Here is an 11,867-nt window from a genome sequence, read left to right as displayed (position 1 = left end):
ATGCACAAAACAGGAACCTGCAGATGAGCTCCTGTCCCAGCTCCCATGAGAATTAATGAAGACAAAAGCTCACAACACTTGGTTACAAGTGCTGGACACAACACTTGGTTACTTTTGAGGTGCCAGAGGTGACCAAGATTCCTGCTGGGAACTGCAGGCTCCAATGGAGCAGTCCATGGAGACAAGGAAGCATCTGAGGGCATCTTCTTGGGGGCTAGTGGGAAATTGCTTTGCCCAATTTAAATGGCAGAAGGTGCTCACATGTAGGACAGGTGAACCTATAACTGTTCCTTATGTCTGTGGCAGCTCACAGAGGTGTCCAGCTGACCAGTGCAATCACGTGTCACAGGAAAACACAAGTCTCTCCCCTTCTCTTCTATATCAGTGGAATTATGTCCTTAGAGTACAACGGCAGCAGTCTCATGGGCATTCCTTCATTGCTGAACCTAATTCAGGGCAGCCAAATCTGAATTTAATATCCAAACAGGGGCGTGTAGTGCCAGGGGAGGTGCCAGGGCTCTCCAGCACAGTTCCAGCACCTGCCATGGACAGCACAGGTCCTGTACAGGAACCCCGTCCCCACTCAGACCAGTTGTGGGACAGGCACCACCCAGGGCTCCTCAGAGAGATTTGGTGCCTTTGGGTCAGTGACTGAATCCCAGCACTGCAGGGACATAAGGTTTGACCCTTCTCTATCCAGTGGATGCTGGGCAGTTCATGAATACAAAGCACATTCCAGCAAGGTCTCCACTTCTGTATATTCCCTTTTCTTGTGGTTTAACCCCAGTGAGCAAATACATACCATGTAACTTCTCACTCAGTTCCCCGACCTCCCACTACCTCTCCTGGGCAACCTCCCTTCCTTTATACACTGGCCATGGTGTTCTGTGCTGTGGAATATCCCTTTGGACAGTTGGGATGTCCTGGCCATGCTCCCTTCCAGCTTCCTTGCACCTGCTCGCTGGCAGAGCACGAGAGGCTGAAAAGCCCAACAAAGCCATCGGTGTGTGATCAACACTGTTCTCACACTGAATCCAAACCACAGCACTGTGCCAGCTACTAGGAAGAAAATTAACTGTCTCTCAGCCAAGACCAGGACAGTATCTACCCCTTATTCCATACCATTTACATCATGCCATATCCCACACTTTCCAGTACCTTCCACCATCACCTTTTCTATCTTTTGATATAAACCCACAGATCTCATTGCTTAGTCTATGAACCATGTCTATAAAAGTCCACTGAGTTCATTTAGCCCATGACTTGGGAGTCCATCTCTCATAATACTTTTTCAGGGCAGGAAAAATGGTATGTGGTGTTGGATTGTTTCCTTTTGAAGCTGGTTCTTGTTCCATCACCATTGTGCTGGTCTCATCACTGTGTGTGGCCTCATCAAAATTCACTGTTCATTAATCTCAATGATTTCTACTGTAATAACCCTGACAGGGCAAACAGTCACCACAGAAGTGGTAACACAGTGTTAGATAGTTATTAACAAAATACAATTTAATTCATTGGCTATTCTCACCCCGAATCAAATCCCCTTGAGGCAAGCACCTGACTTCCCATCTTCCCCCGTTACCCACCAAGTGCAACTGGGTTGGGTCCCTGAGAAAAAGGAACCCATGGATGGGTTTGCCTTTGCCTGAGGCAGGAATAACCCAGACTGTTTTCCCCAGCATGGTTTTAATGTGCACTTCAGGATCTTCATCCCCTTCTACAGTACGTAAAAATTTGGATTGGACAGGGCCAGCCTGACTGGCAGATCCTCTGGGGCTGACTAACCAGGTGGCCTTTGCAAAATGTCTATCCAAGGTTTCCAGGTCCCCTCACCCATCGCTCTCAGTGTCCTCTTTGCCAGTCCATTGCATTGTTTTATCTTTCCAGAGGCTAGTGCATGACAGGGGATGTGATTCACCCACTCAGTGCCAGGTTCTCTGGCCCAAGTCTCTGTGAGGCTGTTTCAGAAACGAGTCTCACTCCATTCTTTCTGGAGCACATGTTGCTTTTCCAGGCCCAGGACAGTTCTGGGTGCTGCCATGGCACACAGGGTACCTTTCCAGCCATCCAGTGGCTGCTTCCACCATTGTAAGCAGAGGGTGCTTGTCGTGGTGGGTTTGGGGCAGTGTGATATTGTCACTTAAATTTCAGCCATTGCCCTCCATAGCACAGAGGCTTTACCCACTTGGCTTGTGTAATTGCAGCACGTTTGACATCCGTGGATAATCTGGGAGATATTGTCCGTGGTTAAGTCGACCCCTCGATCATGAGCCCACCCATATGTTGCATGTCTTCCTAGATATCCCAAGGTGTCCTGGGCCCACCAAGACAGAAATAACTCACCCTTGTGTTGCCAATCCAAATCCACCTGAGCCACTTCAGTCTTAGCAGCCCAATCCACCTCCTGGGTTTTCCGATGTTCCTCAGTGCCCTGACTTTTGGGCACATGAGCACCCACGAGATACACCTTCACAAGGAGGTTCTCCACCCAGGCAGCAATATTTTGCCTCAGTGCAGCAGCTCAGATGGGTTTACCCCTGTGCTTCCAGTTATTCTGCTTCCACTGCTGCAAACACCCCTCAGGCTATTTGCCACCATCCCTGAGTCAGTGTAGAGATAAAGTATTGTTGTTTGTCTCCTTCAACAATGTCCAAAGCCAGCTGGAGAACTTTCACCTCTGCAAAGAGGCTCAGTTCACCTCCTCCTTTAGCAATTTCCTTGTGGAAGGGGATTCCATACAGTCACCTTCCTTCTCCAGTGTCTCCTACCAAACAGCAAGGCCTATCAATGAAGGAATGTTGTTTCTGTGCTGCCTTTGGCTGGGGTAGGGTTAGTTTTGTTCACAGTAGCTGCTCTGGGGTTGTGTTTTGGACTTGTGCTGAAGACAGGGTTGATAATTCAGAGATGTTTCTGTTATTGCTGAGCAGCACTGGCACAGTGTGAAGGCCTTTCTCTGCTTCTCATACTGCCACACTGGGGAGGGGATTTGGGGTGTATGGGAAGATGGGAGGGGGCAGAGCAAGGACAGCTGACCCCAACTGACCAAAGGCATATTCCAGACCATATGACATCATACTCAGTATACAAAGCATGAGAAAGAAGGAAGAAGGGGAGGATGTCCAAAGTGATGGTGCTTGTTTTCCCAAGAAACTGTTAGGAATGATGGGGCCCTGCATTCCAGGAGGTGGCTGAACACCTGCCTGCCCATGGTAAGTGGCAAATGAATCCCTTGCTTTCATTTGCTTGCACACACAGCTTTTGCTTTATGTGTTTAACTGCCTTTCTCTCAACTCTTGAGTTTTTTTGCTTCTCCCATTCTCTCACCCATCCCACTGGAAGGGAGGGAGGGAGTGACTGGGAGCTGCTTATTTGCCAGCTGAGATTAAAGCACAAGTCTGCATGAGCCCAGAGTTTCCCTGTTTGACAGGAGGGTGGAGGCACTGGAGAAGGTGCAGAGGAAGTTTGGTACAATGGGCTGAGGAGAAGAGGAGGCTCAGAGGAGACCTCCTCACTCTCTGCAACTCCCTGACAGGAGGTTGTAGCCAGGTGGGGGTTGGTCTCTTCTCCCAGACAACTATCAGTAAGACAAGAGGGCTGGGTCTTCAGCTGTGCCAGGGGAGGTGTAGTGGTTTGGATCTTTGTTTTCCCCCAGAGGCTAAGAAAAGTGGTAGACCCCAAGGGGTGGAAACCCCTGGAAGTTTTGAAGTTCTGCCCAATGGGCGCTCCTGCAAAAATGTCAACATATCACAAGCTCACCGGAAGAGATGAGTTGTAGTTTTGGTTGTTGAGGAGAGGTGGCCATGTTGTGAGCCACGAGGAAGGGGCTCTGAGCCTCTTGGGCCCTCTGGGGCCTCCCAGCCCCTGGCTGGGGGGCTGCAGGGACCTGGAACAGCATAAAGCTGGGCTAGGTGCCTGTAGTTATGCCGGGAGATGTTTTCTCCATGGGCACAGAGCAGCAGCCGGCACTGACCAGAGAAACGGTGGCAGAGAGCCAGAGATAAGACCTGAACTGAAGGAGCAGCAGAAACAACATGCAGCACCAGAGAAAGGACTCCTGGAAGGAGAGCCGGGAGAAAGAGAACCAGCAGCCTGAGAGACAGAGTTCTGGGGGTAAGACTGTACCAGCCCCCCAAAACTCCTTTGAGATCCCTCTGAGAAAAGAGGGAGATGGACTCCTATTTGAGAGGAGCCTTGGAGTACAGCAGTACCGGAGAGAGAGGAGCTGAGAAGCTCAGAGCGTCCCGGAGCTGGACCGGGACAGCCAGATGGAATGCGGGGGGAGTTGACCTTGGCTCTTCCCCCCCTTGCACTGCTGCCAAGGCGGCAGCCTGAAGCAGGGCACAGAGGCCCTGCAAGGAGCTGAGTCTCCTGGAGATACCAGACCGTCACGAAGACCCCCCTGAGTCTTCGTGATATGACGTGGTGATACGACCTTGTCTGGGGTTACGAAGCCCACGGAAGACCCCTCGGTTGGAGGCGATGGGGCCGAGAGAGGTTGGATACCTCCCTCGTGGATGCTGGCAGAAAGCCAGCTATCAGCTGCTGCATGTGGAGAAAACAGACAGACTGCTGCCTCAGAAGATGCTGCTGCGTAAGGACTGGAAGGGATCTGTCCTTCTCTCCCTCCTGGACTTTTATTTGGAGGAGAGAAGAGATCTGGTCCACTGTAAATACCATATGTCATGGTAGAGATCGTGTGTATAATGTGATATGGTATTTATTTGTACAGTCATTGTAATATATTCCCTTTCCCCCACTTTGAGTCTGGTGTGTTTTGTCTGGAAAAACCCATCTCACATTAAGTTGAGATGTGGGAGGGGGGAATGGAGCTAGGGAATTGGATTTTGGGGCTATCTCAAACCATGACAGGAGGTTTAGGTTGGATATTAGGAAGAAATTCTTTACAGAGAGGGTAATCAGGTGTTGGAATGGGCTGCCCAGGGAGGTGGTGGATTCTCTGTCCCTGGAGGTTTTTAAGATGAGACTGGATGTGGCATCAGTGCCATGGTCTGATTGGATCAAGGGTTGGACTTGATGATCTCAGAGGTCCTTTCCAACTCAGCTGATTCTGTGATTCTATGAGGAGTTGTGTGGAGAGACTGAGGTAACTGGGCCTCTTTAGGCTGCTGAAGGGCAGGCACAGGGCAGGCTAAAAGCCTGGAGAGGTGGTGGAGCCAAACTCTGTGCAATGTGCAATGTGCAGGGCAGAGACCACAGCCACAGGCTTCTTCCTGGGGACTTCAGAGCGTGCCTCAAGAAAACCTGACTAGGAGGGTAATGCCACAGTGCAGCAGGAGACCCAGGCACTTTCTATGATCTCCATCTTTGGAGGTTTTCAGGTTTTAGCTCTACGAAGTCACAGCTGACCTGACCCTGCAGTTGGTGACCCCCAGCCCTTGATAGGAGCCAGGACCAGACACCTCAAGCAGTCACTTTTACCACCCTCTGCACATGAGCCAGGCATCAATGCAGAAAGGGAGATGAGGCATTGGACCAGGTCCCTGAACACAGAAATTGGTCTGCCACGCTCCAGAGGTTCCTGGGAACACCTGAGCATTTGGTCCAGAGAAGTCCCATGAGAGGTAAAAATAGGTGAGGCTGTATTACCCGAACTCACCAATGGCATTTAGTAAAGGGAAAGTCCCACAGCCTGTGGGATGTTCTCTTTGGATGGTCTAACACAAAGCTGGGTTTCTTGGGTCTCTTGTCTCAACCCTGCTGCATTGATGTTGACAGCAAGGAGAAAAGTTCCAGTTCAGGCATCAAATATTTGCCTGTTCTGCCTGAAGAGCCAGCACAGCTGTGTCACACACCAGCAGCGTCATGGGGAAGATGGAGGTGATGTGAACTGACAGGGTTTGGGCTCCAGTGGATGCTCCAGTCCTGATCTGGCAGGACATCATTGGCTGCAGTAAGACGTAAGGTACCTATGTGACTGTAAGTTCAGACCTGCTCAGCAGGACTCTCACACAGCTCACTGAGGAGGGCGGGATGTTGAGCACAGGGGAGATGATTCAGTTCCCCGAATCCCAGAACAGTGACCAAAGTATCTTTCCCTTAACCTCAGATGAAAATCTCGTGTGGCCTCTCTAAAGAATCCTTCAAAAATCCTTCAGGTGTCTGTGTGATTTCTCTGAGTATCAGCATCCAAAAAGAAAAAAAAAGTCCTTAGACAGACTAAATCGCAGTGTTTGCAGTGTAGCACTTTGTTGCACCACCCCTGGGCAACGCCAGTGGAATCAGTGTTTGCAGTGCAAGGCACCCACCCCTTCCTGCACATCAAAAGCAGTTCAGATGAAGGGTGGTCTTGCAAAAGTCACCTGTAGTGTCAGCATTGCTGCCCTGGAGCCTGCAGCCAGATCCATGTATCCTGGACCACTCCTGGCACTTCAGGTGTCACCAGGTCTTTTATCTGAACACATCAGACCTGACCTCCATCTCCAGCCATTCCCATGGCAACTCCCATGCAGGTGTCTGTTTTGTGCACACCTGAACTCTGAGGGAAGATCAATCCCATTGCCTGTGGGGCTGAACTTTGTGTGTGGGGGATCTGAGGATGGCAGACTGTCCATGTTGCTGACAAAGCTGTTGAACAGGATCGGCCCCAGCACTGACCCCTGAGGGACACCACTGGTCACTGGTCTCCACGGGGACAATGAGCCCTTGACCACAACACTGTGTGTGCGGCCATCCAGCCAGCTCTTCATCCACCAAATGCTCCATCCATCCAATCCAGGTCTCTCCAATTTAGGGGCCAGGAGGTCATGTGGGACAGTGTCAAATACTTTGCATAAGTCCAGGCAGATGATGTCAGTTGTTCTGCCCCATCCACCAGTGCTGCAGCCCTGTCACAGAAGGTCACTAGAACTGGTAAACAAATCCCAGGTAGCAGCCCCAGACTCCTCCAAGGCAGGTACCCGAGGTGATTTTTCTCTTTTGAAGGTAAAGATATACTCTGGGTTCCAGTTGGAGCCTTCTCAAACACTGCCTGGCATCTCCCAGTGTCTTTTTATTTCTGAATTAGTCACTTGATATCCCAGGTAGCAGCCCCAGACTCCTCTAAGGCAGGTACCAGAGATGATTTTTCTTTTTTCATAGAATTTTCATAGCTTCTGCATCTTCCAGGATCTACCTGAGTCGCCTTCCAGGCATCTCTCACAGAGCCTTTTCACACATCCTGTAAAGAGCTGAGACCCCAGGTATGAGCCTCATACTTCTCCAAGGAAGCAACTGAAGATGATTTTTCTCCTTTGAAGGGAAAAGCATCTCTGGGATCCACCTGAGACCCTTCTCAAGAATTTCTTGGAGACTTGGTCTCTGATTCGGTGACCTGAAATTCTGGGTAGCAGCTCTAGACTCACCCAGGGAAGCTGCCCAAGATGATACTTCGTCTTTACATGAAATTGTATCCTCATGGATGTACCCAAGACTCCTCCCAGGCATCTCCCAGAACCTTTTCACATCTCCTCTAAGGACCTGAGATCCCAGGTAGCAGCCTCAGACTGATCCAGGGAAGCTGCGTGGGATGAAGCTTCAGGGAAAGAGGGAGCTCTGCAGGCCTGGAGGAGCAGAGGGGCACCCCCGCTCTGCTGACTCAGGAGCAGCTGAATGTGCCTCCTCTTGTGCCAGGGTCTGTGTCTGCGCTTCCAGCCCCTCTAGCACCTCCTCCTTCTCACTCAGGCCATCATTCGGGTGCCTCTGGCGTGACCAGCGCAGGTCAGGAGACGATTTGCCCTGGGGGGGCTGAAAGCAGACCGGGGATGTGCAGAGGCCGCCCGGCTCCCCCAGCCAAGGCCTGGCGGGCCCCGCCAGCAGCGGCTGCCGGCCCAGGGCTGGGCAGACGGCGGGAGCCTCCCGGGCCCGGGCCCTGCCCGTGTCCCTCCGTGCTCGGCACTGCCGGCTCCTTGGCGTGCCGCTGGGGCTGCGGTGCTGCTGGCCGGGCTGCCCGGCTGCCAGGGCCCCCCAGCACAGGCCCTGCCCCGCTGCGGCCCTCGGCCCTGTGCCCCCGGGGCCGGGCTGCCGTGGCTCCCGGGGCTCCTGCAGCTCCGGGCGCGGCGGGGCCGGCACGGCCCGGCCCGCCCAGGGACCAGGCCCGGCCCGGCTGCCCTGAGGCTGCCGCGGCTGCAGCTGAGGGCGGCGGCCGGAGGAGGCCTGGGCTGGAGGCGGCTGCCTCGGCACAGTGCTGGGGAGCCCGGGAGCTGCTGCTTCCTGAGCGAGGTGCTCTGCTCTGCTCTGCTGGACTGGGCACCCGGGGGGCTCCTGAGACACCCCACGGGCAGTGCAGGGCCCCGCAGTGTCACAATGTCCCCTCGGTTCCAGGAGGCCCCGCAGGGTCACAGTGGCCCCTGGGCACCCTGAGGCCCCACATCACACAGCCCTGGCAGTTGCCATGGAGATGCCAATGCCCAGAACTGGCTGGAACTGACCCAAGCAGCCCCTTCCAGCACAGCTGCTCATGGCGGGTCCCTTTTGGCTGCTCTGGGGCACCTTTTGCCCATCAGGGAGTGTGTGGGGATCCCCCTCCACAGCCCGGACAGCAGAACAGCGACACCTCCCTGGTGCTGACACCACCCAGAAGCTGAGGGAATGTTTGGTTCTGGTCCTGGGAGCTCTCTGGCTCCTCCGGATGTGCCAGGGCTCCTGTGGGACATAGGTAGTCACTCTGTGGGCCAGTGCAGCTCCGTCCCTGCCCTTCCCAGCCCTGTCCTCAGAGCCCAAGTGGCACCTGGTGCCAGCTCTTGTCACACCTGGATCCCCTCACCCAGGTAACCTGTGCATGGGGACCAGCGGTGCCCCCTTGGCCGTACTGGGGTGATCTCCAACCGGGACAGACACCGTGGGTCATTTGACGTGGTTCCTCTGAAGGCAGCAGCTTTCCCTCCAGGCTCTCCAAGCTCTTTGCTCTGGGCAAAGCCAGATGCTGTGATGTCCCAGCCTGGAGGGGAAGGGAGCACCCAAGAGTTGTAGATGGTGGTCAAAAGGAACAATGAAAATCAGAGGGTTCACAAAAACTCACAGTGTTTTATTAGTAAATCACACACTTGGCCATAGAAATTAGGATGTTAGTCCCTGACCTGCTCTGTAAGCACATGGCAGTAGGGTTGGGATAAAGGGGTAAGATGATAGGGAAGAAAGAAAGTGTCACAACCCATGAACAAGGGCATGATGCTCATTGTAAATTCTTGTCATGCTGAACAAAGACAGCAGATGTGTCACGGAGCTCTCGAACTTCTATGGTACAGTCGCCTTAAGTCTGACAACCAGCCCACGGTTTACACTCAGGTGTTGGCCAACAAGCCCTTAGACTTTCCAATAGACTTCCACAAGTGGTGGCCGACAAGCACTTATTTTTGTACAGTACACTGCTGTCTCAATTTAACGAGACTGAAGTGTTTTGCTAAGGAGGGTGAGTTATGAGGTAGACCAAACTCCTCTCTCTCAGCAACTGTAAATCTGAAATTCAGAGGTTCCAATTCAGGAAGTCTGGAAAAAAGAAAAATGTATGGATATATGTGTATTGGCAGAACAACAAAAGAACACAAGAGCAACTAAACAATAATCCGTGTACCCAAAAAACTTTTGTACCCAAAGTCCCCTTCAAAAAGGGACCAGTTCGGTACTTCCAACCACGGCCGGCAGGGGGCGCTGCTGGGCCGACAATGGAGGTTCCCCCTCAGAGAGGAGGGGAAGGGAAAAGGGGAGAGGGGAGAGGGGAGAGGGGAGAGGGGAGAGGGGAGAGGGGAGAGGGGGAAAGGGGAGAGGGGAGAGGGGAGAGGGGGAAAGGGGAGAGGGGAGAGGGGAGAGGGGGAAAGGGGAGAGGGGGAGAGGGGGAGAGGGGGAAAGGGGAGAGGGGGAAAGGGGAAAGGGGAGAGGGGAGAGGGGAGAGGGGGAAAGGGGGAGAGGGGAGAGGGGGAGAGGGGGAAAGGGGAGAGGGGGAAAGGGGAAAGGGGAGAGGGGAGAGGGGAGAGGGGGGAAAGGGGAGAGGGGAGAGGGGAGAGGGGGAAAGGGGAGAGGGGGAAAGGGGAAAGGGGAGAGGGGAGAGGGGAGAGGGGGGAAAGGGGAAAGGGGAGAGGGGGAGAGGGGGAAAGGGGGGAAAGGGGAGAGGGGAGAGGGGAGAGGGGAGAGGGGAGAGGGGGAAAGGGGAGAGGGGAGAGAGGGGGAGAGGGGAGAGGGAGAGGGGAGAGGGGGAAAGGGGAAAGGGGAAAGGGGAGAGGGGGAGAGGGGGAAAGGGGGAAAGGGGAGAGGGGAGAGGGGAGAGGGGGAAGGGGAGAGGGGAGAGGGGAGAGGGGAGAGGGGAGAGGGGAGAGGGGAGAGGGGGGAAAGGGGAAAGGGGAAAGGGGAGAGGGGGAGAGGGGGAAAGGGGAAAGGGGAGAGGGGAGAGGGGAGAGGGGAGAGGGGGAAAGGGGAAAGGGAGAAGGGGAAAGGGGGAAAGGGAAAAGGGGGAAAGGGGAAAGGGGAGAGGGGAGAGGGGGAAAGGGGAGAGGGGAGAGGGGAAAAGGGAGGGGGAGAGGGGGAAAGGGGAGAGGGGAGAGGGGGAAAGGGGGAAAGGGGGAAAGGGGAGAGGGGGAAAGGGGAGAGGGGGAGAGGGGGAAAGGGAGAGGGGAGAGGGGGAAAGGGGGGAGAGGGAGAGGGGAGAGGGGAGAGGGGGAAAGGGGGAAAGGGGGAAAGGGGGGAAAGGGGGAAAGGGGAGAGGGGGAAAGGGGAGAGGGGGAGAGGGGGAAAGGGAGAGGGGAGAGGGGGAAAGGGGAGAGGGGAGAGGGGGAAAGGGGACAGGGAAAAGGGGGAAAGGGGACAGGGGAGAGGGCAGAAAGAGGAGAGGGGGAAAGGGGAGAGGGGAGAGGGGAGAGGGGAGAGGGGGGAAAGGAGAGGGGAGAGGGGAGAGGGAGAGGGGAGAGGGGGAAAGGGAGAGGGGAGAGGGGGAAAGGGAGAGGGGAGAGGGGGAAAGGGGGAAAGGGGAAAGGGGGAAAGGGAAAAGGGGAAAGGGGAAAGGGGAGAAGGGGAAAGGGGAGAGGGGAGAAAGGGAGAGGGGGAAAGGGGAGAGGGGAGAAAGGGAGAGGGGAAAGGGGGAAAGGGGAAAGGGGGAAAGGGAAAAGGGAAAGGGGAAGGGGAGAAGGGAAAGGGGAAAAGGGGGAAGGGGGGAGAAGGGGGAAGGGGGAGAAGGGGGAAGGGGGAAAGGGGAAAGGGAGAAGGGGAAAGGGGGAAAGGGAAAGGGGGAAAGGGGAAAGGGGGGAAAGGGGAGAGGGGGAAAGGGGAAAGGGGAGAGGGGAAAGAGGAAAAGGGAAAAGGGGAAAGAGGAAAGGGGAGAAGGGGAAAGGGGAAAGAGGGAAAAGGGGAAAAGGGGAAAGGGGAGAAGGGGAAAGGGGAAAAGGGAAAAAAGGGGAAAGGGGAGAAGGGGAAAGGGGAAAAGGGGAAAAGGGGAAAGGGGAGAAGGGGAAAGGGGGAAAAGGGGAAAAGGGAAAAGGGGAAAGAAGAAAAGGGGAAAGGGGAAAAGGGGGAAAAGGGGAAAGGGGGAAAAGGGGAAAGAGGGAAAAGGGGAAAAGGGGAAAGGGGAGAAGGGGAAAGGGGGAAAAAGGGGAAAAGGGGAAAGGGGAGAAGGGGGAAAAGAGGAAATGGGGGAGAAGGGGAAAAGGGGGAAGAAGGAAAAGGGGAAAGGAGAAAAGGGAAAGAGGAAAAGGGGAAAAGGGAAAAGGGGAAAGAAGAAAAGGGGAAAGGGGAAAAGGGGAAAGGTGGAAAGGGGACAGGAGAAAAGGGGAAAGAAGAAAAGGGGAAAGGGGGAAAAGGGGAAAGAGGGAAAAGGGGAAAAGGGGAAAAGGGGAAAGGGGGATAAGGGGAAAAGAAGGGTGGGTTCTTCCCACGAAACTCCCGCT

Source organism: Manacus candei, unplaced genomic scaffold (assembly GCF_025592945.1).
Source record: "Manacus candei isolate 608988 ecotype Guabito, Panama unplaced genomic scaffold, ASM2559294v1 h1tg000149l, whole genome shotgun sequence".
Lineage (NCBI taxonomy): Eukaryota > Metazoa > Chordata > Aves > Passeriformes > Pipridae > Manacus > Manacus candei.
The sequence above is the reverse complement of the archived record's forward strand: the minus strand, read 5'-3'. Positions refer to the sequence as shown.